This window comes from Desmodus rotundus, chromosome 6, assembly GCF_022682495.2.
Source record: "Desmodus rotundus isolate HL8 chromosome 6, HLdesRot8A.1, whole genome shotgun sequence".
NCBI classification, from domain to species: domain Eukaryota; kingdom Metazoa; phylum Chordata; class Mammalia; order Chiroptera; family Phyllostomidae; genus Desmodus; species Desmodus rotundus.
This window is the reverse complement of record NC_071392.1, coordinates 57,638,826-57,664,030: the sequence shown is the minus strand read 5'-3', so window position 1 is coordinate 57,664,030 and position 25,205 is coordinate 57,638,826. Positions and strand designations below refer to the sequence as shown.

General features: G+C 40.1%; 1 protein-coding gene and 1 pseudogene across 1 annotated transcript in view; one reads left to right on the top strand and one right to left on the bottom strand.

Annotated features, from left to right (window-relative positions):
- Nucleotides 1-25,205, bottom strand: part of HECW1 (HECT, C2 and WW domain containing E3 ubiquitin protein ligase 1) — an 803,434-nt gene that overhangs the window by 273,639 nt on the left and 504,590 nt on the right. The gene's annotated exons all lie outside the window — the stretch shown is intronic.
- LOC112302128 (uracil phosphoribosyltransferase homolog pseudogene) lies at nt 18,082-18,646 on the top strand (annotated as a pseudogene).

Genomic DNA, 25,205 nt, shown 5'->3' with positions numbered 1-25,205 from the left:
AACCATAAACGACCTCGAATAGCTGCAGCAATTTTGAGAAAGAAAAACAAAGCAGGAGGGATCACAATACCTGATATCAAACTGTATTACAAGGCCACTGTAATCAAAACAGCCTGGTACTGGCATAAAAACAGGCACATAGACCAATGGAACAGAATAGAGAGCCCAGAAATAAACTCAAGTCTATACGATCAATTAATATTTGACAAAGGAGGCAGGAGCATAAAATGGAGCAAAAACAGCCTCTTCAACAGATGGTGTTGGGAGATCTGGACAGCTACGTGCAAAAAAATGAAACTCGATCACCAACTTACGCCATACACGAAAATAAACTCAAGATGGATAAAAGACTTAAATATAAGCCGTAACACCATAAAAGTCCTTGAGGAAAACATTGGCAGGAAAATCTCAAACATTCCACGCAGCAACATCCTCACAGACACATCCCCTAAAGCAAGGGACATAAAGGAAAGAATAAACAAATGGGACCTCATCAAAATAAAAAGCTTCTGCATGGCTAAAGAAAACAGCACCAAATTACAAAGAGTACCAACAGTATGGGAAAACATATTTGCCAACGATACCTCAGACAAGGGCCTGATCTCCAAAATATATAAAGAACTCACTCGACTCCACTCCAGGAAGACAAACAACCCAATTAAAAAATGGGCAAAGGACTTGAACAGATACTTCTCCAAGGAAGACATACAGAGGGCCCAGAGACATATGAAAAGATGCTCAGCATCACTAGCCATCAGAGAGATGCAAATTAAAACCACAATGAGGTATCATCTCACACCAGTCAGAATGGCCAACATAAACAAATCCACAAACAAATGTTGGAGAGGATGTGGAGAAAAGGGAACCCTCGTGCACTGTTGGTGGGAATGCAGACTGGTGAGGCCACTGTGGAAAACAATATGGAATTTCCTCAGAAAACTAAAAATGGAACTGCCCTTTGACCCAGTAATTCCGCTGCTGGGATTATACCCTAAGAACACTGAAACACCAATCCAAAAGAATCTGTGCACCCCAATGTTCATAGCAGCACAATTTACAATAGCCAAGTACTGGAAGCAACCGAAGTGCCCATCAGCAAACGAGTGGATCCAAAAACTATGGTATATTTACACAATGGAATTCTACGCAGCAGAGAGAAAGAAGGAGCTTATACCCTTTGCAACAGCATGGATGAAACTGGAGAGCATTATGCTAAGTGAAATAAGCCAGGAAGTGAGGGACAAGTACCATATGATCTCACCTTTAACTGGAACATAAGCAATAGAAGAAAAAAGCAAACAAAATATAACCAGAGACATTGAAGTTAAGAACAATCTAACAATAGCCAGGGCGGGGGTGGGGGGTGGGGGCGGGGATAGTGGGAAGAGGGTATTACAGGAACTACTATAAAGGAGACATGGACAAAACCAAGGGGGAGGGTGGAGAGGGGGGAGGGAGGTGGGTTCACCTGGGGTGGGGTAGAGGGATGGGGAGAAAAGGCATACAACTGTAATTGCATAACAATAAAAAAAAAATTTAAAAAAAAAAAAAAAAAAAAAAGACTCCAATAGAGAGAACAAGAAAATCCTTCAGAAGGGCTAAATTAAATAGAGACAAATTAATCAGATATAGAGTTCAAAATAATAATTATAAGGATTCTCAACAGTATCAGCAGAACAGAGAGATTAGAGAAAGGTGCAACAGAAGGTGTTCAGGGCTCCACCCAGCCTCAGCTCTTATGCAGATCTGCCATCAACACCAAGCAGGAAAGAGCTACCCCTTTTATACAAATTGACCCCTCACAGAAAATGGACAGCTAACTAACCAGGAACTATATATAATTGTAAATAATCTGGGACAAACCAAGACCAGTGGTGGGGGAGTAGTGGGGAAGCACTCCCACCATCTACCCTGAACACTGAACAGCACTACCCTGGAGTGACCCAGGGATTCCACCCTCGAGAACACACTGGAAACCCCTCTGTAAGCAGGTGGAGATGGCACTGTCAGTGATCTTGGACATTAGATGAACCACTCCTAGGTCTTCTGTTGACAGAAAACAGGCAAGGCAGAACTGTGAGGAAGAGCCAGGCCTGAAGGAGACACCCACAGTCTATGGATCACTTCTAGTCATGAACAGGCTGCCTAAGACTAGACAGGAAGACTATCTTACATTACCAGGGTGGATCCAGAAAAGAGAAGAGAGTGGAAAACACTAGACTCTGCTGACATATATTCCACCATGACCTTATTCACTGTTTTCATTATTGTTCTCCTGCATAGCTTTTTAACATTTTTTTTCTTCTCTTCAAGTTTGTTCCTATTATTTCACTATTTTATTTAGTTTACATCATTTTTATTTAGTTCATTATGTTACTACTACTTTCACTTCAAGTGTATTCTCCTTTCCCCATAATATTATTGTTTTTAATCATATTTATTCATTAATTGATATATACAGATCATTCACCCAAAAGAAACAAAATATATATTCTTTTCAATTGCATGTGGAACATTTCCAAAAAGAGACACATGATAAAACACAAAACAAGCCTCAACAAATCCAAGAACATTGAAATCATATTAAGCATTTTCTCAGACCACAAGGCCTTGAAACTAGAAAACAACTTCAAAGAAAAACTCAAAAACATTCAAAATGATGAAGATTGAATATCATGCTATTAAACATTATATTGGTTAATAATTAAAACAAGGAAGAAATCAAATAGTTTCTGGAATCAAATGAAAATGAACACACAACAGTCCAAAAGTTATGGGACACAGTGAAGGCAGTTCTGAGAGTGAAGTTCATAGCAATACAAGCCTACTTAAAAAACATAGAAAAGTTTAAAATAAATAACTTAAACTACAGCTATAAAACTGGAAGGACAACAAACAAAACCCAGAGTGAGTAGAAGGAAGGATATAATCAAGACAGAGAAGATTTAAATGACATAGAAACTAAAAGAACAATTCAAAGGACCAATAAATCCAGGAGCTGGTTCTTTGAAAGGATAAATAAAATTGACCAGCCTTTAATCAGACTCAACAGAAAGAAAAGAGAGAGAACGCAAATAAATAAAATCAGAAATGAAAGAGAAGAGATTACAACTGATACCACAGATAATACAAAGGATTGTAAGAAATTACTATGAACAACTATATTCGAAGGAATTTGAAAACCTAGGTGAAATGGACTAGTTTCTAGAAACATCTTCCAACACTGAATCACAAAGAAGCAGAAAGCCTGACAAACCAATACTAGCTAGTAAAATTGGGCAGTAATCAAAAAATTCCCAACACACAAAAGTCCTAGACTGTAGGGTTTCAGGAAAATTTAAAAACATTTCAGGAAGAATTAACCACGATCCTTTGCAGACTACTTTAAAAAAATCAAGAAGAGGGATGACTCTCTAACACTTTTTAAGAGGTCAGCATCATCCTGCCCACCAAAACAGATGAAGACACAACAAAGAAAGAAAACTACAGGCCAATATCACTGATGAACAAAGATTTTAAAATCCTCAACAAAAGATTGGCAAAATACATCCAGGAGTACTTTGAAAAGATCATACATCATGATTAAGTGGGATTTACCCCAGGGATGCAAGGATGGTACAATATTCACAAATCGATTAACATAATACATCAGATAAATAAAAGTAAAGACAAAAATCTCACAATCATATCAATAGATGCAGAAAAAGCATTTGATAAGGTATAGCACTGCTTTTATGATAAAAGCACTCAGCAAAGTGGAGTAGAGGGAGCATACCTCAACATAGTAAAGACCATATATGAGAAAGATACAGCCAACATCACACTCAACAGGCAAAAACTAAAAGCTTTTCCAGAAACTAAAAGTTCTGGAACAAGACAAGTGTGTCCACTTACAACACTTCTATTCAACACAATATTGGAATTTCTAGGAATCACACAAGAAAAAGAAATAAAAAGCTTCCAAATTGGAAATAGGAAGTACAACTGTCATTGTTTGTAAATGACATGATAGTGTACATCAACCTAATAGTGAATTTGCAAAGCAGCAGTATAGAAAGTCAATATTCAGCAATCAAAGGCATCTTTTGTACACCAACAATGAAACATCAGAATAGGAAAAATGGAAAATATCCCATTTGTTCTAGTAACAGTAAAAATAAAGTACCTAGGAATAAACCTAACCAAGGAGGTAAAAGACCTGTACTCAGAAAAGTACACAACACTGAAGAAAGAAATTAAGGAAGACACAAATAAATGGAAGAATATACAATGTTCATAGATTGGAAGCATTAACATCATCAAAATGTACATACTACACAAAGCAATCTACAGATTCGATGCAATCCCCATTTAAATACCAATGACATATTTCGGAGATATAAAAAATTTTTCAAAAATTTACATGGTACAAGGAAGATGGTGGTGAATAGGTGGCAGCAGAGTCTACTTCCCCCCTGCACGCGAGTGAAACACCTAGCCAATCTACTGAGGAACAAAGTGAACAACCAACAGTACCCCAGCATGTATGAAGATAGGAGAACAAAACGTATAGAGTACACTGAACAAAACAGATGGTAAGGGATTGCTTCAGGACAATAAGGTCCCTGGGAACAGCGTGGGGACCAGTGCAACTGTAGCCACAGGCCTGGTGCCCGCCAGGCCTACTGCAGGACTCCTGGGAGAGAGCAGGGTTAACGACTCCCTCCCCTGCCAAACAAGGCTTGAGCAGCACCTAGAGAGACCTGGTTGCTTGAAGTCGCAGGGAGGGGAATGAGGACGAAGTGATAAACCCATGGAGACCATGTGTGTAGACTAGGGATAGCAGAGAGTTGGGCCATGTTGGGCCCTGACTCAGACAGTCCCAGGTTTAGCTGGAGAGGTGGGCTGCATGAGAGGACAGGCCCTTCCTTGTGTGGAGCAGCAGGATTGAGCAGGAGGAATTTCTCAAAAAGAAAAAGTGAAAGAAAAGAGACACTCAGGGGCAGTTTAGGGAATTCTCTTGCAGCAGCAACTTCAGCCTCCTCTCCACACAGCCACCCGGTGCTCTCGCAGGAGTGTGGGGGCACCAAGACCACATCTTAGGCACCAGGGAGAGTGCACACCACAGAAGGCCCTGCACTTGCACCCATAGCCTCAAGGAGGGTGTGCACCTGAACCTGCGAGCCCTGTGGCTGCTGGGGAGCTGGGCTGGAGGCTGGCCAAGTACTGGTTGGGAACAGAGAAGAGCTAAACTATGCCCCCCTGAGCCTGATGCAGCCAAAAAGCTCAGCAAAACTGGCTTGGCCAGTTTGAAGCCAGCAGGAGGATTTTACTTTTTTTTTTTAAAGTAATTCTTTACTATTTTTTTTATTGTTTTTCTTTTAACACCTTCTTCCTCTCTTTCACTCTTTCTTCTTTTACTCCTTCCTTCTTTCACTTTACATCTCTTCTTCCATCCTTCTTCTATTTTCTTTCTTTTTTTTTTTTTTTTCAATTTCCATAAGTGAGACAATGAAACCTGGAACTGTGAAAAGACCAGAGTTGGACCCAAAGAGGGGGCACCCCAACAGCTGAGGCAGTGAGACAAATATCACTTTGCTACTCCAGAGAACTTACAAGTTACTATATATTTGTATTATTTTTTTTTCACTAGTCTTACATCACTCATTTTATTAGTATTTTTGTAATTCTCTTCTTTGTGTCTAGTCTTCACTTGACTGGTTAATTGGCATTGTTTGACTGGTTCCCCTAGTTCTCTCTTTCATAGTGTATTGTTAATTAACTGTCTTTCCCTTCACCTGTGTTCCATTAGCACACTACTCTAGGACCTATATTCCCTATTCTAGTTATCTAGATCACATAGATTCTGTCACGTGATTGTTGCTCCCTTACTATGGTAAATAAAAGCTGTTCCATACATTTATAAATATTACACAGTACCCCTCCCAGATCTTAGCCAATTTCACTGTTTCCTGAACTTTATTACTGGTGTGGTTAACTCTATTTTGACAGACATTACACCTATTTTCTACCCTTTAATCTCACTGTACCTCATAATCTGACCTCCTACAAGCTCACAGCTTTCTAGATCCAACTCAAAATCCTCACCCCCAGAAAAAAGAGTCTTATCTTCTTTCCACCCTTTCTAAAAAGTGGCTAGGTGGGTGAACTATCACGGTTAACAGTTTACATACCCAAAGGATCTCCTATATCTTCTCTAAGGGCTGGTGCTTTAAATATCATAGAATACACTCCTGCTGTCTTTAATCATTTTGCCGTCCCGCTACAAGCTATCACAAAAAAGAGTAAGTAGAAGCTGTGAACACCAGGATACCTCCTGGAAGAGCAAACCCACCAACAAAGGAACCATCAATAGATAACAGAAGAAGATGAAGGACGGAGTGGAAGTCACCCTAATTCAACCCAGGACCTATCTGGAAATACAACTAAATAGTGAAGAAATTACTAAGAACAAACAACTAAACGAGAGCAAGGAAAAGCCTCAAAACATTGTACACATGGAAGAATCAGCTCCAACACAACTGGTCCACACTTGCACAACAGAAAACAAGAGGTGGAGGACAGACTGACAGCTGTTGGGAAGGACCCACCAAAGAAAGACCCAACAACAACCAAAAACCACAGACATACACAGAGCCAACATAAACCACAGCCCAAGATCAGTAAGATCGGGAGATCAAGGAGACTGTACCACTGAATCTCACAGTTACTCTACTACAGAAGTTTACACTGTAAATCAAGGGGGTCAGAACAGATAAACTTAAGAAGCAGAGGCTAACAGGAAGAGTCTCACAAACAATGGGAAGACAGAGAAACAATTCCCAAATGAAAGGAAAGGGGGAAGTCTCAGAAAGAATGCAAAATGAAATACAGGAAAGTCAACTATCAGATACTGAGTTCAAAGAATTGGTTATAAGGAAGCTCAATGAGATCACAGAGCATTACCAAAAACTACATGGAACCTACAATGAACTCACTGCAAACTATATCAACATGAAAAAGGAAATAGAAACTATCAGCAAGGGCCAAGAGGAAATGAAGAATACAATTTCTGAACTGAAGAACACAGTAGAAGGAATCAAAAGCAGGCTTGATGAGGCAGATGATCAGATGAGTGAGCTGAAGGACAAAGTAGAAAAAAACACCCAGAAAGAGCAAGAAAAAGAAGAGGCTCAGACAGAATAAAGAGGGATTAAGGGAAAAGCAGGTCAACATAAAACATAATAATATCTGTATAATAGGGATAAGAGAAGCAGAAGAAGTGGAAGGGATACAAGACCTGTACGAAAAATTAATGATGGAAAACTTCTCTAATTTGGTGAGACAAAAAGTCACACAAATGCAGGAAACACAGAACCTCAAGCAAGAGGAACCCAAAGAGGCCCACTTCAAGACACATCATAATTAAAATGGTAAAATTCCAAGATAAAGAGAGAATCTTGAAAGCAGCAAGGGAAAAACAGAAAGTAACATATAAGGGAGCCCTGATAAGACCAGCAGCTGACTTCCAGCAGGTCTTGAACAGACATTTCTCCAAGAAAGACATACAGAGGGCCCAAGGACATATGAATGGATGCCTACCATCACTAGCCATCAGAGAGATGCAAATTAAAACCACAGTGAGATACCATTTCACATCCATCAGAAATGCCATCATAAAGAAATCAACAAAGAACAAGCGCTGGAGAGGATGTGGGAAAAGAGGACCCCAGTGCACTACTGTTGGTGGTAATGCAGACTGCTGCAGCCACTGTGGAAAACAGTATGGAATTACCTAAGAAAACTAAAAATGGAACTGCCTTTTGACCCAGCAATTCCACTGCTGGGATTATTCCCTAAGAGCCCTGAAACACCAATCCAAAAGAACCTATGCACCCCAATGTTCACAGCAGCACAATTTACAATAGCCAAATACTATAGGAAGCAACCTAAGTGTCCATCATCAAATGAGTGTATCAAAAAAGTATGCTACATTTACACAATGGAATTCTACACAACAGAGAGTAAGAAAGAGCTCATACCCTTTGCAATAGCATGGATGGAACTGGAGAGCATTAGGCTAATTGAAATAAGCCAGGTAGTGAGGGATGAATACCATATGATCTCACCTTTAACTAGAACATAATCAACAGAAGAAAAAAAGCAAACAAAATATAACCAGAGACATTGAAGTAAAGAACAATGTAACAATAGCCAGAGGGGAGGGGGGAAGGGACAGTGGGGAGAAGGATTTTCAGAAACTACTATAAAGGACACATAGACAAAGCCAAGGTGGAGGGTGAAAGCAAGGGAAGGAGGTGGGTTTGGATGGGATGGGGTAGAGTGGTGGGGAGAAAATGCAGACAACTGTAATTGAACAATAATAAAATAATAAAGTATATTTATTTTTAAAAATTTACATGGTACCATAAATGATCCTGAAGAGCCTCGGCAATTCTTAGGAGACCAAAGTAAGAGGGATCACAGTACCTGACATAAAACTGTTAGTAGGCCACTGTAGACAACAGAGTCTGGTACAGGCACAGAACAGACACATAGATCAATGAAAAATAATAGAAAGCCCCAAAATAAACCCAAGCCTCTATGGTCAAGTAATATTCCACAAGGGAACAGGATCATAAAATGGAGTAAAAATCACCTCCTCAACAAATGGTATTGGGAGATCTGGGCAGTTACATGCAAAACCATGAAACCCAGCCACCACTTAAACCTTTCACAAAAATAAATGCAAGATGGATAAAAGACTTAAGTATAAGTCATGACACCATAAAAGTGCTGGAGGAGAATATAGGCAGGAAAATATCAGATATTCCATAGAGCAATATGTTCATCAATACAACCCCTAGAACAAGGGACATAAAGGAAATAATAAACACATAGGACTTCATCAAATTAAAAAGCTTATGCACAGCTAAAGAAAACATCAGAATATATCTCAGACAAGGGTTTAGTCTCCAAATATATGAAGAACTCACATGATTCCACACCAGGAAGACAAACAATCCAATGAAAAAGTGGATGAAGTATCTGAACAGACACGTCTAAGAGAAGGACATACAGAGGGCCAAGAGACATATGAAAGAATGATCAGTGAACATGGGAAGAAGTGGGGAGGGCTCTGGGGTAAGGGGAAGTGTTCTCATTCTGTTTGTAGGGAGTTGGATTTTAACTTTGCTCTTTTGAAATGGTGCTCGGCATCACTAGCCATAAGAGAGTTTCAAATTGAAACCACAATAAGATATCACTACACACTGGTCAGAATAACCTTCATAAATAAGTCAACAAACAAGTGCTGGTGAGGTTGAGGAGAAACGGGAACATCAGTACACTGTTGGTGGGAATGCAGAGTGCTTCAGCCACAGTGGACAACAGTATGGAAATTCTTCAGGAAAGCAAAAATGGAGCTGCCTTTTGATTTGACAATTCCATTGCTGGGATTATATCCTAAGAATACTGAAACATCAATTGAAAAGAACCTATGCACCTCAATGTTCATAGCAGCACAATTTGCAATAGACAAGTGATGGAAGCAACCTAGGTGCCCATAGGTGAATTAGTGGATCAAAAAAGTATAATACATTTACACAATGGAATACTACACAGCAGACAGAAAGAAGGTAATCTTACCCTTCACATCATGGATGGAACTGGAGAGCATTAATCTAAGTGAAATAAGCCAGTTGGTGAAAGACAAATACCATATGATCTCACCTACAAGTGGAACATGATCAACAAAACAAACAAATGAGCAAAGCAGAACCAGAGACATGTAAAGAAAGAACAAAGTGACAATAATCAGAGGTGAGAGTGTAACAGGGTGCTGCCAACAGGGGGCCCCAAATAGGGATTTTTAATGGGGTCCAGAACTCAGTGTCCAGGAAATATTAGAAATATATATATATATATATATATATATATATATATATATATATATATATATATGATGTACTCACCTCCACAAGTCTGAGCTGGGGGATGGGAAGCATGGAGCAGGGCCATTGAGATTTGTTTTCAATAGCAACAGTTTTGCAGATAACCTCTAGAATGGTCATTTAACATATCTATAACCTTTAACTGGTTTCATGGATATGTTAAATAGCTGTGGCCCTGCTTTGAGGCAGGGGGATGGGAGTGACTTCAACCCATGATGTAACTGGGAGGCAACTCCCCCTGGTTACAGAGCCTGTGTAAGAGCTTGGAGATGATTGGCTCCACACCACAGGGCCACACCTGCCTGGACTCACTATGGAAGCCCAGTAAAGCTGGAAAAATATGGGAATGCTGGCAGCTGTGGCCAATTGTGGGAGGAGTCAGAAATGGTATGGCAGAGGAAGATTGGTGCTGAGGTTTAAACCCAGACGTGGCAGCCATTTGGTGTCTTTTGGGGACCACATGGCTTGGACAGAGAACCACGGACTTCTATTTCTTTTTCTGAGATATGGTACCCCGGACTGGGCAAAGGGGGAAGGAAGGACTGTGCATTTGTGGATATTCTAAAGGACTTAGGGATCTCAATGAAGACACTAAGTTATTACCCTTAAGTTTGTATAACTTTAAATAATCCCTTTCCTTTTCACCAATCTCTGGCATTGAGAGATGTCTTTCCCTGGCGGTGGGCAAGGCAAACCTAGTATGGGGTGTAGGACCCCATAAGCACAAGGGTGGGTCCATTCGGTAATAGTATATCATTCACCATCCCCCCAGGTCTGTTTTGTAACAAGAGGGGAGGGAGATAACTGGGAAAGGATGGGAAGGGTCATCAAGGAATGACCCATTGACAAAGATAACAGTGGGGGAAGGATTGAATGTGGGAGGTGGTGGTGGGTAGGGCAGGGGGAGAGTAATGGGGAGAAAGTGGGGACAACTATAATTGAACAACAATAAAAATAAAACTGTGATACATTTACACAAGGGAAAAGTATGCTGCAGAAAGAAGGAAAGAACTCCTAGCCTTCATGACAGCATGGATGGACTGGAAAGTATTATGCTAAGTGAAATAAGCCAGGCCATGAAAGACAAATGCCATGTGATCTCACCTATAACAGGAACCTAATGACCAAAGCAAGTAAATGAGCAAACTAGAACCAGAGGGACGGAAGGAAGGACCATTCTGACAGGGACCAGAGTGGGGTGGGGAGAGGGATAAGGGAGGAAAGAAGGAAGGGGAAGAGTCCAGTTAAAGAATAAGTAAAAATGACCCAGGGCATGGACAACAGTGTGGCGATTGACTGTGGGAACAGGGGTTAGGCAGGACAGAGGACAGCAACAAGGGGAATCTGGAACAACTGTAATAGAACAATAAAAATTGAAAAAAAATATTTATTTCCATTCTATGACTTGTTCTATTTTGCACTCACTATTTCTCCACCCTTAGACTCTCAAAACCATTTCTGTTGCCATTAGTCATGTTGCATTCTTTTTCACTTGCCTATAATATCCTTATTCTCTTTCCACCTTTATTAATCTTTGCTTGATAGTTGTTGAAATGGTGGTGGTTGTTTTATTTCTTTGATTTTACTCCTAGATGTTCACTATATTTGTATATCAAATCTCAAATTTTACTGTTCCTCTCTCCTACTCCATTTTGCCTTCCCCCTGCCCTTTCTTTTCTTTTTTTTTTGTTTTAAATTTCCTGTGTCCTTGTCTTTGCCTGCTTTTCATTCCAATTCTTACTATTTCTTCACCCTCTATTCTCTCAAAATGACTTCCTCCCCTTAGACATGTCATCTTTTTTTCTCATTCTTTTTTCCTTCTTAATCCCCTTCCACCTGTATTAATCTTTGTTCATTTGTCATTGATATTGCTGTGTTTTGTTTCTTTTCTTCTATTTTGTTTCTTTTTAATTCTTATATTTCTATTTTTTTAAACCCCAGGTAATACTCTTCCTTTTTCTTACTTTGTTTTGCTTTCTTCCCTCTATTTTTTATTTATGATGCAAATTGTGTCTTGCTTCTTTCTTCACCTTGTTTCTACTCCCTGCTCTTATTATTTCTCCTTTCTCTACCCTCTCAAAATTATTGTTCTTATTGTTATTCATCTCATATTCATTTTTACTTTTTTTATAATACTCATAATCTCTTAATACTTTTTAAATATTCACACACGTGTTGTTGATAGTGTGATTGTGGGTTGGGGTTAGCTTTGGTAGTGTGCATTTTGTTTTCTGGGTTGTTTTGTGTTGTTCTGGCAGCACCTGTACAACAGGATATAACACGTGGTTGGTGGTGTGACTATCAGCCAGTGAAGAATGATCCAACAACAAATAAAATCCAATACCAATAGGAGAGCCCAGATAAAATGCATAAAGGGCACCCCAAGAGCATCTAGCTCAGGAGTTCAAGGAAATTACCCCATGGAGTCCCACAGGTTTCCTACCACAGAAACCAGTCCATGAATACAGAGTGTCAAAGCAGATCAATCTAATATGCAGAAAAAAACCCAAAAGAGTCACCTAAAGTGAGGAAACAAAACACAACCCCCAATCAAGAAGAAAGAAGGAATCCCCAGAAAGAGGGCTAAATGAAATTCAGGTTCAGACTTAGAGTTCAAAATATAATTAAGACCATGCTCAAGGAGCACAGAGACAACTACAAGGAACCTATGGGAGCTACAAAGAACTTATCAGGAACTACATCAACATGGAAAAGGACATAGAAACTATCAATCAGAGCCAGGAGGGAATGAAGAATATAACAGTTAAAGTGAAGACTACACTAGAAAGAATTAAAAGCAGATTAGATGAAGCAGAGGATCAAATCAGTGAGTTGGAGGATAAGATAGAAAAACACTCCAAAAGAGCAACAAAATGAAAAAAGGCACAGAAAGAATGAAGATAGTTTAAGGGAGCTGCAGAACAACATGAAATTTAATAATATCTGTATCATAGGGATTCCAGAAGGAGAAGAAAATGTACAAGGGATAGAAAACCTGTTTGAAAAAGTAATAACCTTCCCTATCTTGGTGAGGGAAAGAGTCAAGCAAAGTCAGGAGACACAGAGGGTCTCAATCAACATGAACCAAAGAGGTCCATTCCAAAGCACATCATAATTAAAATGGCAAAATTTAAAGACAAAGAGAGAATTTTAAAAGCAGCCAGGGACAAACAGCTAGTAATACAAAATGGAGTTCTGATAGGACAGAACGGAGTATGTTCTGATACTCAGCAGACATACTACAAGCCAGAAGGAAATGACAAGAAATATTACAAATAATGAAAAGCAAAAGGTCTGCCACCAGGACTACTCTACCTAAAAAGGCTGTAATTTAAAATGGAAGGCAAAATAAGGAGCTTCCCATACAAAAAAAGAAAACCCTAAAAGACTACATCTCCACCAAACCAGCATTGCAAGACATGGTACAGAGACTGCCTTAACAAGATGACGGCGTAGGTAGACACAGTGCGCCTCCTCGCACAATCAGAACTGACAGAAAATCGAACGGCAAGGAAGTCTGACAGCAAGTAGATAAAAAAGAAACATACTTCCAGACCCGGTAGGAGGGGCGGAGATGGGCACCGGGGCGGAGAGGACTCGCGCGGCCTTGGCGGGACTGAGACTGGCGGAGTGTGGGACGAAAGGGGCAGGCAGTCTGACCACTAGCAGACCCTGCGACCCCACATTCATGCACAGATAAACCGGACAAACGGCAGGGAGCGAAGCAGACCATACAACCCAGGGCTCCAGCGCGGGAAAATAAAGCCTCAAACCTCTGATTGAAAACGCCTGTGGGGGTTGGGGCAGCAGCAGGAGAGATTCCCAGCCTCACAGGAGAGATCATTGGAGAGACCCACAGGGGCCTAGAGTGTGCACAAGCCCACTCACTCGGGAACCAGTACCAGAGGGGCCCAATTTGATTGTGGGTAGCCGAGGGAGTGACTGAAATCCAGTAGAGAGTGGAGCAGGTGCCATTGCTTCCTCTCGGCCCCTCCCCCACATACAGCATCACAGCATGGCAACCAGCATTACCCCGCCCCAGGGAACACCTAAGGCTCCGCCCCTTAAAGTAACAGACCTGCCAAGACACACACAAAAAAATGGCCCAAATGACAGAACACTTCAAAACTCCAGAAGAAATACAACTAAGCAAGGAAGAGATAGCCAACCTATCGGATGCACAGTTCAAAACACTGGTTATCAAGATGCTCACAGAATTGGTTGAATCTGTTCAAAAACCAGATCAAAAAAGGAAGCCCATGCTAAGAGAAACAAAGGAAAATGTACAGGGAACCAATAGTGATGTGAAGGAAACTGGGACTCAAATGAATGGTGTGGACCATAAGGAAGAAAGAAACATCCAACCAGAAAAAAAAAATGAAGAAACAAGAATTCGGAAAAATGAGGAAAGGCTGAGGAACCTCCAGGACATCTTGAAATGTTCCAACATCCGAATTATAGGGGTGCCAGAAGGAGAAGAGGAAGAACAAAAACTTGAAAACTTATTGGAAAACATAATGAAGGAGAACTTCCCTCATCTGGCAAAGGAAATAGACTTCCAGGAAGTCCAGGAAGCTCAGAGAGTCCCAAAGAAGCTGGACCCAAGGAGGAACACACCAAGGCACATCATAATTACATTCCCCAAGATTACACAGAAGGAGAGAATCTTAGAAGCAGGGAGACAGAAAGGACACATTTACCTACAAAGGACTTCCCATAAGACTGTCAGCTGGTTTCTCCAAAGAGACCTTATAGGCAAGAAGGGGCTGGAAAGAAGTATTCAAAGTCATGAAAGGCAAGGACCTACATCCAAGATTGTTCTATCCAGCAAAGCTATCATTTAGAATGGAAGGGCAGATAAAGTGCTTCTCAGATAAGGTCAAGTTAAAGGAGTTCATCATCACCAAGCCCTAATTATATGAAATGTTAAAGGGACTTATCTAAGAAAAAGAAGATAAAAAATATGAACAGTAAAAATGACAGCGAACTCAGTTGTTAACAACCACACCTAAAACCAAAACAAAAGAAAACTAAGCAAACAACTAGAACAGAAACAGAACCACAGAAATGGAGATCACATGGAGGGTTATCAATAGGGGATTGGGAGGGGGAGAGAGGGGGGAAAGGTACAGAGTATAAATAGCATAAATGATAGGTGGAAAATAGACAGGGGGAGGGTAAGAATAGTGTACGAAATGTAGAAGCCAAAGAACTTATAAGTATGATCCATGGACATGAACTATAGGGGGGGAATGTGGGAGGGAGGTGGTGGGCAGGATGGAGTTGAGTGAAGGGACGGAAATGGGACAACTGTAATAGCATAATCAATAAATATATCCAAAAAAGATGAAAAAAGAGAGAGAAGAACCAGGTACAAATGAAAAAATGCCAGTGAATAAGTAGCTCTCAAAATGACCTTAAATGTAAATGGATTAAATGCTTCAATCAAAAGACATAGTAGCTGAATTGATTAAAAAAAACATGATCTGCATATATACCATCTATAAGAGGCTCACATCACAACAAAATATATTAACAGGCTGAAAATGAAGGGATGGAAAAAATATTCCAAGCATATGGGCATTAAAAAAAGCTGGGGTATCAATGTTTATATAAGACAAAATAGACTTCAAAACAAAGGATATAAAAAGAGACACAGAACGACACTACATAATAGTTAAGGTAGTAGTGAAACAAGAGGGTGTAAACCTTGTAAACATATATGCACCTATCATAGAAGCAACTAAATATAGAAGGAAAATCTTGAAGGACCTCAAGAAAAATATCAACAGCAACATAATCATCACAGGGGATTTTAACACCCCATTGTCATTAATGGTAGATCTTCCAAACAAAGAATCATCAAGGGGCCCTGGCTGGTGTGGCTCAGTGGATTGAGCACCTGCTTGTGAACCAAAGGGTCACCAGTTAGATTCCTGGTCAGGACACATGCCTGGGTTGTGGACCAGGTTTCCAGTAGAGGGCATGTGAGAGGCATTCACACATTGATGTTCCTCTCCTTCTTTTTCTCCTTCCCTTCCCTTCTGTCTAAAAATAAATGAATAAAATCTTGAAAAATAAAAAATAAAAAACCCCAACAAAGGTATTGTGGCACTGAATGACACTTAAGTCGAGTGAACTTAATTCAATACACAGAATCATTGATCTCAAGAAAGCAAGATGAACACTGTTTTCAAATTGCATGGAACATTTTCAAAGATAGGCCACATGGTAGGAAACAAGCAAGCCCCAACAAATTAAAGAAAATTTAAATCATATCAAGCATCTCCTCATCACAATTACTTGAAACTAGAAACCAACCTCAAAGAAAAAAACTAAAAAACATTCAGATACATGGAGACTTAACAACAGGTAATTAAATAGTGAATGGGTTAACAATGGGATCAAGAAAGAAATCAAAAAGTACATGGAAACCAGGGAAAATTAACGCACAATTAACCAAAACCGAGGTGACACAGCAAAGGCAGTCCTGAGAGGTAAGTTCATAGAAATACAAGCCTACCTAAAGAGGATAAATAATCTCAAATAAATAACCTAACACTATATCTACAAGAACTACAGGAACACCAACACACAAACCACAGAGTGAGTAGAAGAAAGGAAAAGATCATGATTAGAGCAGAATTAAATTACATACTACAAAAACAATTCAAAGGATCAATGAATCCAGGAGCTGGTTCTTTAAAAAGATAAACAGAATTGAAAATCCTTTAACCAGACTTATTAAGAAAAAAAAAAAAGAGGACCCAAATATAAAATCAGAAACATAAGAGAAGTTACAACTGATACCACAGGAATACAAGGATTGTAAGAAATTACTATGAACAACTCTATGCCCAGAAATTGGACAACCTGGGTGAAATGGACAAATTTTAGAAACATACAATCTTCCATTACTAAATAAATAAGAAGGAGAATCTGACGAGACTGGAAAAGCTAGTGAAATTGAAGCAGTAATCAAAAAACTGTGTCCCACAAAAGCTACAAACCAAATGGCTACACATGTGAATTTTACCAAACATTTAAAGAACTAACTCCTATCCTTCTCAAACTATTCCAAAAAAAAAAAATTCTAGAAGAGAGAAGACTCTGAAACTCCTTTTAAAAAGTCAGTATTATTCTAATTCCAAAACCAGGTACAGACACAATAAAGAAAGAATACTACAGGCCAATATCTCTGATGAAAATGGATGCTAAAATATTCAACAAAATATTGGCAAACCTGATTGAGCAATACATTAAAAATATCATACACAATGATCAAGCAGGATTCATCCCAGGAATGAGGATAGTGCAATATCCACAAATAAATAAACATAATATACTACATCAACAAAATGTAGGACAGAAATCAATGATTACTTCAATAGACGCTGAAAAATCATTTGATAAAATCCAGCACCCATTTATAATACAAACACTCAGTAAAGTTGGAAAAGAGGGAGCATACCTCAATATAATAAAGGCTATATATGAGAAACCTACAGCCACCATCATATGCAATGAGGAAAAATTAAAGCTTTCCCCTTAAGATAAGGAACAAGATAAGAATGTCCATTTCACCACTCTTATTCAACATAGTGCTGGAACTTCTAGCCACAGTGATCAGACAAGAAAAATAAATAAAAGGCATCCAAATTCAAAAGGAGGAAGTAAATCTGTCATTATTCATTGATGACATGATAGTGTTCTTAGAATATTGTATAGATTCTACCAAAAATCTACAGGACCTAATAAGTGAATTAGGCAAAATAGCAAAATACAAAGTCAATATTCAGAAATTGAGGGCATTTTTTGTACACCAGCAATAAATTATCAGAAAGAGAAACTAGGAGAGAACCCCCTTTACCATAGCACACACACACACACACACACAAAATAAAAGTGTTTTGGAATAAATTTAACCAAGGAACTAAAAGACCTGTACTCAGAAAACTATAGTACACTGAAGAAAGAAATTAAGAAAGATGCAAATACTGTGCCGATGCCAGCCTCAACTCAGAGAGCGACAGTGGCAGTGGCGACTGTGATGCACCGGCCTGTGATGGCCTCCTAAGCAACAGCCAATTCTCTTGGCAGATTGGGCCTCAGCTTAAACTGCTACCCGTGAATGACTAGATCCGGGAGCTGCAGACCATCATCCTAGACAAGACAGTCAGTAGAGGGGACTTCATGTTTTCTGCGGATCATTTGATCAGACTTGTTGTGGAAGAGGGATTGAATCAGCTGCCATATAATGAAAGCGTGGTGACCACTCCAACAGGGTACAAGTATGAAGGAGTGAAATTCGAGAAGGGAAATTGTGGGGTCAGCATAATGAGAAGTGGTGAGGCAATGGAACAAGGTTTACGAGATTGCTGTCAATCATACGTATTGGAAAGATCCTGATTCAGAGTGATGAGGATACACAAAGAGCCAAAGTATATTATGCCAAGTTCCCTCCAGACATTTATAAGAGAAAAGTCCTTCTGATGTATCCAATTCTCAGCACTGGAAATACTGTCATTGAAGCCATAAAGGTTCTTAGAGAACACGGGGTTCAACCCAGCGTTATCATTCTTCTCAGTCTGTTCTCCACTCCTCATGGTGCCAAATCTGTCATTCAGGAGTCTCCAGAGATCACAGTTTTAACCACCGATGTTCATCCTGTTGCACCTACAAATTTTGGACAGAAATACTTTGGAACAGATTAAGCTATTGAAGGAAAATTTATCATCTTGTGTAATATTACAGATATGTTTTGAGTTTTTACATGTTTCACTGATTCAATTGAGGAATAGCAGAGAAAATTGTGTTAAATATGCTTAGTAATTTTCGGAAGTGCGTATAGTAAAAAGAAAACATCTGAGGTTTATTTATTTTATTTGGTCATTTCTTGACTGCACCAAATTCAACAATAAAGTACAGACAACTCTTAGAAAATATGTTAATAATATTCTTATGCAGGGGGAAGATGGCAGCAAGATAGGTGGGAGCAGAGTTAACTTCCCCTTGCACTTGGGTGAAACACCTACCCACTCTACTGAGAAACAAAGCGAACAGCCAAAAGCAGCACAGCGTTTATGAAGATAGGAGACCAAAAAGTACAGAGGACACTGAGAACACAGAAGGTAAGTAGATTGCTTCAGGACAAAAAGGTCCCTGGGACCAACGCGGGGACCAGGGAGGCTGCAGCACCAGGCCCGCCCATGCGGGACCTGCCTCAGGACTCCTGGGAGAGAGCCAGATTAACAGCCCCCTCCCCTGCCAAACAAGGCCTGAGCAACACTGTGAGAGACCTGGTTGCCTAAAGTCTCAGGGAGGGGAATAAGGATGAAGTGAAAAACCCAGGTAGACTGCAGGCGCTGGCCAAGGAGAGGTGAAAGTAGCGCTGCTTGCGATCCTGACCCTGACAGCCCCCAGCCTAGCTGGAGAGATGGACTGTGTGAGAGGAAAGGCCCTTCCTAGTACGGAGGGAGCCACAGGATTGAGCAGGAGGATTTTTCCCAAAAAGAAAAAGACCCGCTGGGGCACTTTGGGGAATTCCCCTGCAGCAACAGCTGCAGTCCCCTCTCCACCCCACCACCTGTCGGGGGACAGTGCGCACCTCATCTCGGAGGAAGCTGAGACTACAGGCACCACCCAGGGCAGGGTGCCAAGCAATCAGGAGTGTGCCTATTCACCAGGGAGTGCTCGCACCTCATCTCTGAGGGAGCTGAGACTACAGGCATCACCCGGGGGAGGGTGGCCATCCACTGGGGAGTGCTCACACCTCATCTAGGAGGGAGCTCACACTACAGGCACCACCCAAGGAAGGGAGCCCAGTGAATTTGGAGTGTCTGCACCTCATCTTGGAGCGAATTGAGCCCACAGGAACCAGGGAGAGTGCAAATCAAGGAAGGCTCTGCACGTACACCCATAGCGCAGAGAAGGCCTACCATAAAAGAGTGGGTAGAAGCTGGAAACACCAGGATTCCTCCTGGAAGAGGAAACCCACCAACAAAAGAATCACCAACAGATAACAACAGAAGAAGGTGAAAGAGGGAGTGGAAGTCACACTAACTCAACCCAGGACCTACCTAGAGATACAACTAAATAGTGAGAACAAACAACTGAACAAGAGCAAGAGAAAAGCCTTAAAACCTTGTAAACAGGGAAGAACCAGGTCCAACACAACCGGCCCACACGTGCACAACAGAAGACAAGAGGTGGGGGACAGACTGACCCTCAGATAATCAGCTGGGGGGTAAGACCCACCAAAGAGAGAACCAACAAGAACCAAAAACCAATGACATACACAGAGCCAACAGAAACCACAGCCCAAGATCAGTAAGATCAGGATTTCAAGGAGACTGTACACAAAGTCTCACAGGTATTCTACCACAGAAGTTTACGCCAAAAACTCAGGGGGTCAGAACAGAGTGACTTAAGAAGCAGAGGCTAAAAGGAAGAGTCTCACAAACAATGGCACGACAAAAAAACAATCCCCAAATGAAAGGAAAGGGGGAAGTCTCAGAAACAATGCTAAAGGAAAGAGAGGCAAGTCAACTATCAGATATTGAGTTCAAGGAATTGGTTATAAAGAAGATTAATGAGCTCACACACAATTACCAAAAACTACAGAGAAACTAAAATGAACTCACTACAAACTATATCAACATGAAAAAGGAAATAGAAACTATAAACAAGGGCCAAGAGGAAATGAAGAATACAATTTCTGAACTGAAGAACACTGTAGAAGGAATCAAAAGCAGTCTCGATGAAGCAGGAGACCTGATCGGCAAACTGGAGGACAAGGTAGAAAAAAACACCGAGAAAGAGCAAGAAAAGGAAAAGAGGCTCAGAAAGAATGAAGAGGGGTTAAGGGAAATGCAGGACAACATGAAACACAATAATATCCGTACAATAGGGATACCAGAAGGGGAAGAGGAAGAGCAAGGGATAGAAAACCTGGCTGAAAAAGTAATGATGGAAAATTTCCCTAATTTGATGAGAGAAAAAGTCACATAAATCCAGGAATCACAGAGAGTCCCAAGCAAGAGGAACGCAGAGGCCCACAACAAGACACATCATCATTGAAATGGAAAAATTCCAAGACACAGAAAGAATCTTAAAGGCAGCAAGGGAAAAAAAGGAAGTACCATACAAGGGATCCCCAATAAAGTTAGCAACTGACTTCTCAATGGAAACTCTCCAAGCCAAAAGAGAAGGGCAAAAAATATTCCAAGTAATGAGAACCAGAGGCCTGCAACCGGGACTACTTTACCCAGAACGGCTCTCAATCAAGATAGAAGGCCAAATAAGGAGTTTCCCAGACAAAAGAAGTCTAAAAGAATACACCTCCAACAATCCAGCTCTGCAAGAGATGCTAAAGGGGATGCTATAAGGGAAGGAAGGAAAAGAGAAAGACAGAGGAACACAGGTAGGAAAAAATGGCAAGGAATAACTACCTATCGATAATAACCTTAAACGTAAATGGATTAAATGCTCCAATCAAAAGACATAGAATATCTGAATGGATAAGAAAGCGTGATCCACACATATGCTGCCTACAAGAGACCCACCTCAGGACAAAAGACCTATACAGACTGAAAAAGAAGGGCTGGAAACAAATATTCCAAGCAAAAGGATGGGAAAAAAAAGCAGGGGTAGCAATAATCATATCAGACAATAGAAACTTCAAAAGAAGGGCCATAAAGAGAGACCCCGAAGGCCACTTCATAATATTCAAAGGAAGAATCCACCAAGAAGACATAAACATTGTAAATATATATGCACCCAACATAGGAGCACCGAAATACATAAAGAAAATCTTGGAGGACTTCAAGAAAGATATTGACAGCAACACAATTATAGTAGAGGACTTTAACACCCCACTATCAAAAATGGACAGGTCTTCCAAATAAAATTCCACAAGGATATTGTGTCACTTAACAATACCCTAGAGGAAATGGACTTAACTGATATATATAGAGCTTTTCATCTCAAAGAACCAAAATACACATTCTTTTCAAGTGTCCATAGAACTTTTTCAAAGTTAGACCACATGATAGGACACAAAGCACGCCTCAACAAATTCAAGAAAATTGAAATCATATCAAGCATTTTCTCTGACCACAAGGGAATGAAACTAGAAACCAACCCCAAAGGAAAAAACCCCAAACATTCAAAATCATGGAGACTGAATAGCATGCTATTAAACAATGAATGGGTCATGAATGAGGTTAGGGAAGAAATCAAAAACTTTCTGGGAACAAAGAAAATGAACTCACAACAACCAAAAACCTATGGGACACAGCAAAGGCAGTCCTGAGAGGGAAGTTCATAGCAATACAGGCCTACCTTAAAAAGATAGAAACATTTCAAACAAACAACCAAACCCTACAACTGCAAGAACTGGAAGAACAACAACAAAGACAGCCCAGAGCAAGCAGAAGGAAGGAAATAACCAAGATCAGAGCAGAGTTAAATGACATAGAGACTAAAAGCACAATTCTCAGGATCAATGAATCCAGGAGCTGCTTCTTTGAAAAGATAAACATAATCGACAAGCATTTAAGTAGGCTCCTCAAGAAAAAAAGAGAGAGGATCCAAATAAACACAATTAGAAATGAAAGAGGAGAGATTACAACTGATACCACAGAAATACAAAGGATTGTAAGAAATTACTATGAAGAACTGTATGGCAAGAAATTTGAAAACCTAGGTGAAATGGACACATTTCTAGAAAAATATAATCTTCCAAAACTAAAGGCATACAACTGTAATTGAATAACAATAAAAAATAAATTAAAAAAAAACTTAATGAAGAAGCAGAAAACCTGAACAGACCAATAACAGCCGACGAAATTGAAGCAGTCATCAAAAAATTCCCAACACACAAAAGCCCTGGACCAGATGGTTCCACAGTAGATTTCTACAAAGCCTTTCAGGAAGAGCTAACTCCTATCCTTCACAGATTATTTGAAAAAATCCAAACTGATGGAAGACTCCCAAACTGTTTTTATGAAGCCAGCATCATCCTAATCCCAAAACCAGATAAAGACACAATGAAGAAAGAAAACTTCAGGCCAATATCGCTGATGAACATAGATGCTAAAATTCTCAACAAAATATTGGCAAACCGCATCCAGCAATACATTAAAACGATCATATACCATGACCAAGTGGGATTCATCCCAGTGATGCAAGGATGGCACAATATTCTCAAATAATTATGCATAATACACCACATAAACAAAAGGAAAGAAAAACGCACTTGATCATATCAACAGATGTGGAAAAGCATTTGATAAGATACAGCACCCATTTCTGATAAAAACACTCAGCAAAGTGGGAATAGAGGGAGCATTCCTCAACATAATAAAGGCCATATATGAGAGACCTACAGCCAACATCATACTCAATGGAAAAAAACTTAGAGCGCTTCCACTAAGATCAGGAACAAGACAAGGATGCCCTCTCTCCCTACTCCTATTCAACATAGTATTGGAAGTCCTAGCCACAGCAATCAAAGAAGAAAAAGCAATAAAAGGCATCCAAATTGGAAAGGAGGAAATGAAACTGTCACTGTTTGCAGACGACATGATAGTGTACATGGAAAATCCTACAGAGTCCACCAAAAAACTACTCGACCTAATAAATGAATTTGGCAAAACAGCTGGATACAAAGTCAATACTCACAAGTCAAAGGCATTCCTGTACACCAACAACAAAACTGCAGAGACAGAAATCAGGAAAAAAATCCCATTTGATATAGCAACAAGAAAAATAAAGTACCTGGGAATAAACCTAACCAAGGAGGTAAATGCCTGTACTCAGAAAACTACACAACACTGGAGAAAGAAATTAAGGAAGACACAAACAAATGGAAGCATGTACCATGCTCAAGGACTGGAAGAATTAACATCATCAAAATGGCCTTACTACCCCAAGCAATTTATAGATTCAATGCAATCCCTATTAGAGTACCCATGACATATTTCGCACATATAGAATGAACATTTTAGAAATTTATATGGAACCATAAATGACCCTGAATAGCTGCAGCAAATTTGAGAAAGAAGAACAAAGCAGGAGGGATCACAATACCTGATATCAAACTGTATTACAAGTCCACTGTAATCAACACAGCCTGGTACTGGCATCAAAGGCACATAGAACAATGGAATAGAACAGAGTGCCCAGAAATAAACTCAAGTCTTTACGGTCAATTAATATTTGCCAAAGGAGGCACGAGCATGGAATGGAGGAAAAACAGCCTCTTCAACAGATGGTGTTTGGAGATCTGGACAGCTACGTGCAAAAAAATGAAACTCGATCACCAACTTACGCCATACACAAAAATAAACTCAAGATGGATAAAAGACTTAAATATAAGTTGTAGCACCATAAAAGTCCTCGAGGAAAACATTGGCAGGAAAATCTCAGACATTCCATGCAGCAACATCCTCACAGATATGTACCCTAAAGCAAGGGACATAAAGGAAAGAATAAGCAAATGGGACCTCATCAAAATAAAGAGCTTTTGCATGGCTAAAGAAAACAGCACCAAATTACATAGAGAACCAACAGTATGGGAAAACATATTTGCCAATGATACCTCAGGCAAAGGCCTGATCTCCAAAATATATAGAGAACTCACATGACTCCACTCCAGGAAGACTATCAACCCTATTAAAAAATGGGCAAAGGACTTGAACAGACACTTCTCCAAGGAAGACATACAGAGGGCCCAGAGACATATGAAAAGATGCTCAGCATCACTAGCCATCAGAGAGATGCAAATTAAAACCACAATGTGGTACCATCTCACACCAGTTAGAGTGGCCAACATAAACAAATCCACAAACAAATGTTGGAGAGGTTGCAGAGAAAAGGGAACCCTAGTGCACTGTTGGTGGGAATGTGGGCTGGTGAGGCCAGTGTGGAAAACAGTATGGAATTTCCTCAGAAAATTCCACTGCTGGGATTATACCCTAAGAATCTAGAAACACCACTCCAAAAGAACCTACGCACCCCAATGTTCACAGCAGCTCAATTTACAATAGCCAAGTACTGGAAGCAACCTAAGTGCCCATCAGCAAACGAGTGGCTCCAAAACCGATGGTAGATTTACACAATGGAATTCTACACACCAGAGAAAGAAGGAGCTTATACCCTTTGCAACAGCATGGATGGAACTGGAGAGCATTGTGCTAAGTGAAATAAGCCAGGAGGTTAGGGACAAATACCATACGATCTCACCCTTAACTGGAACATAATCAATAGAAG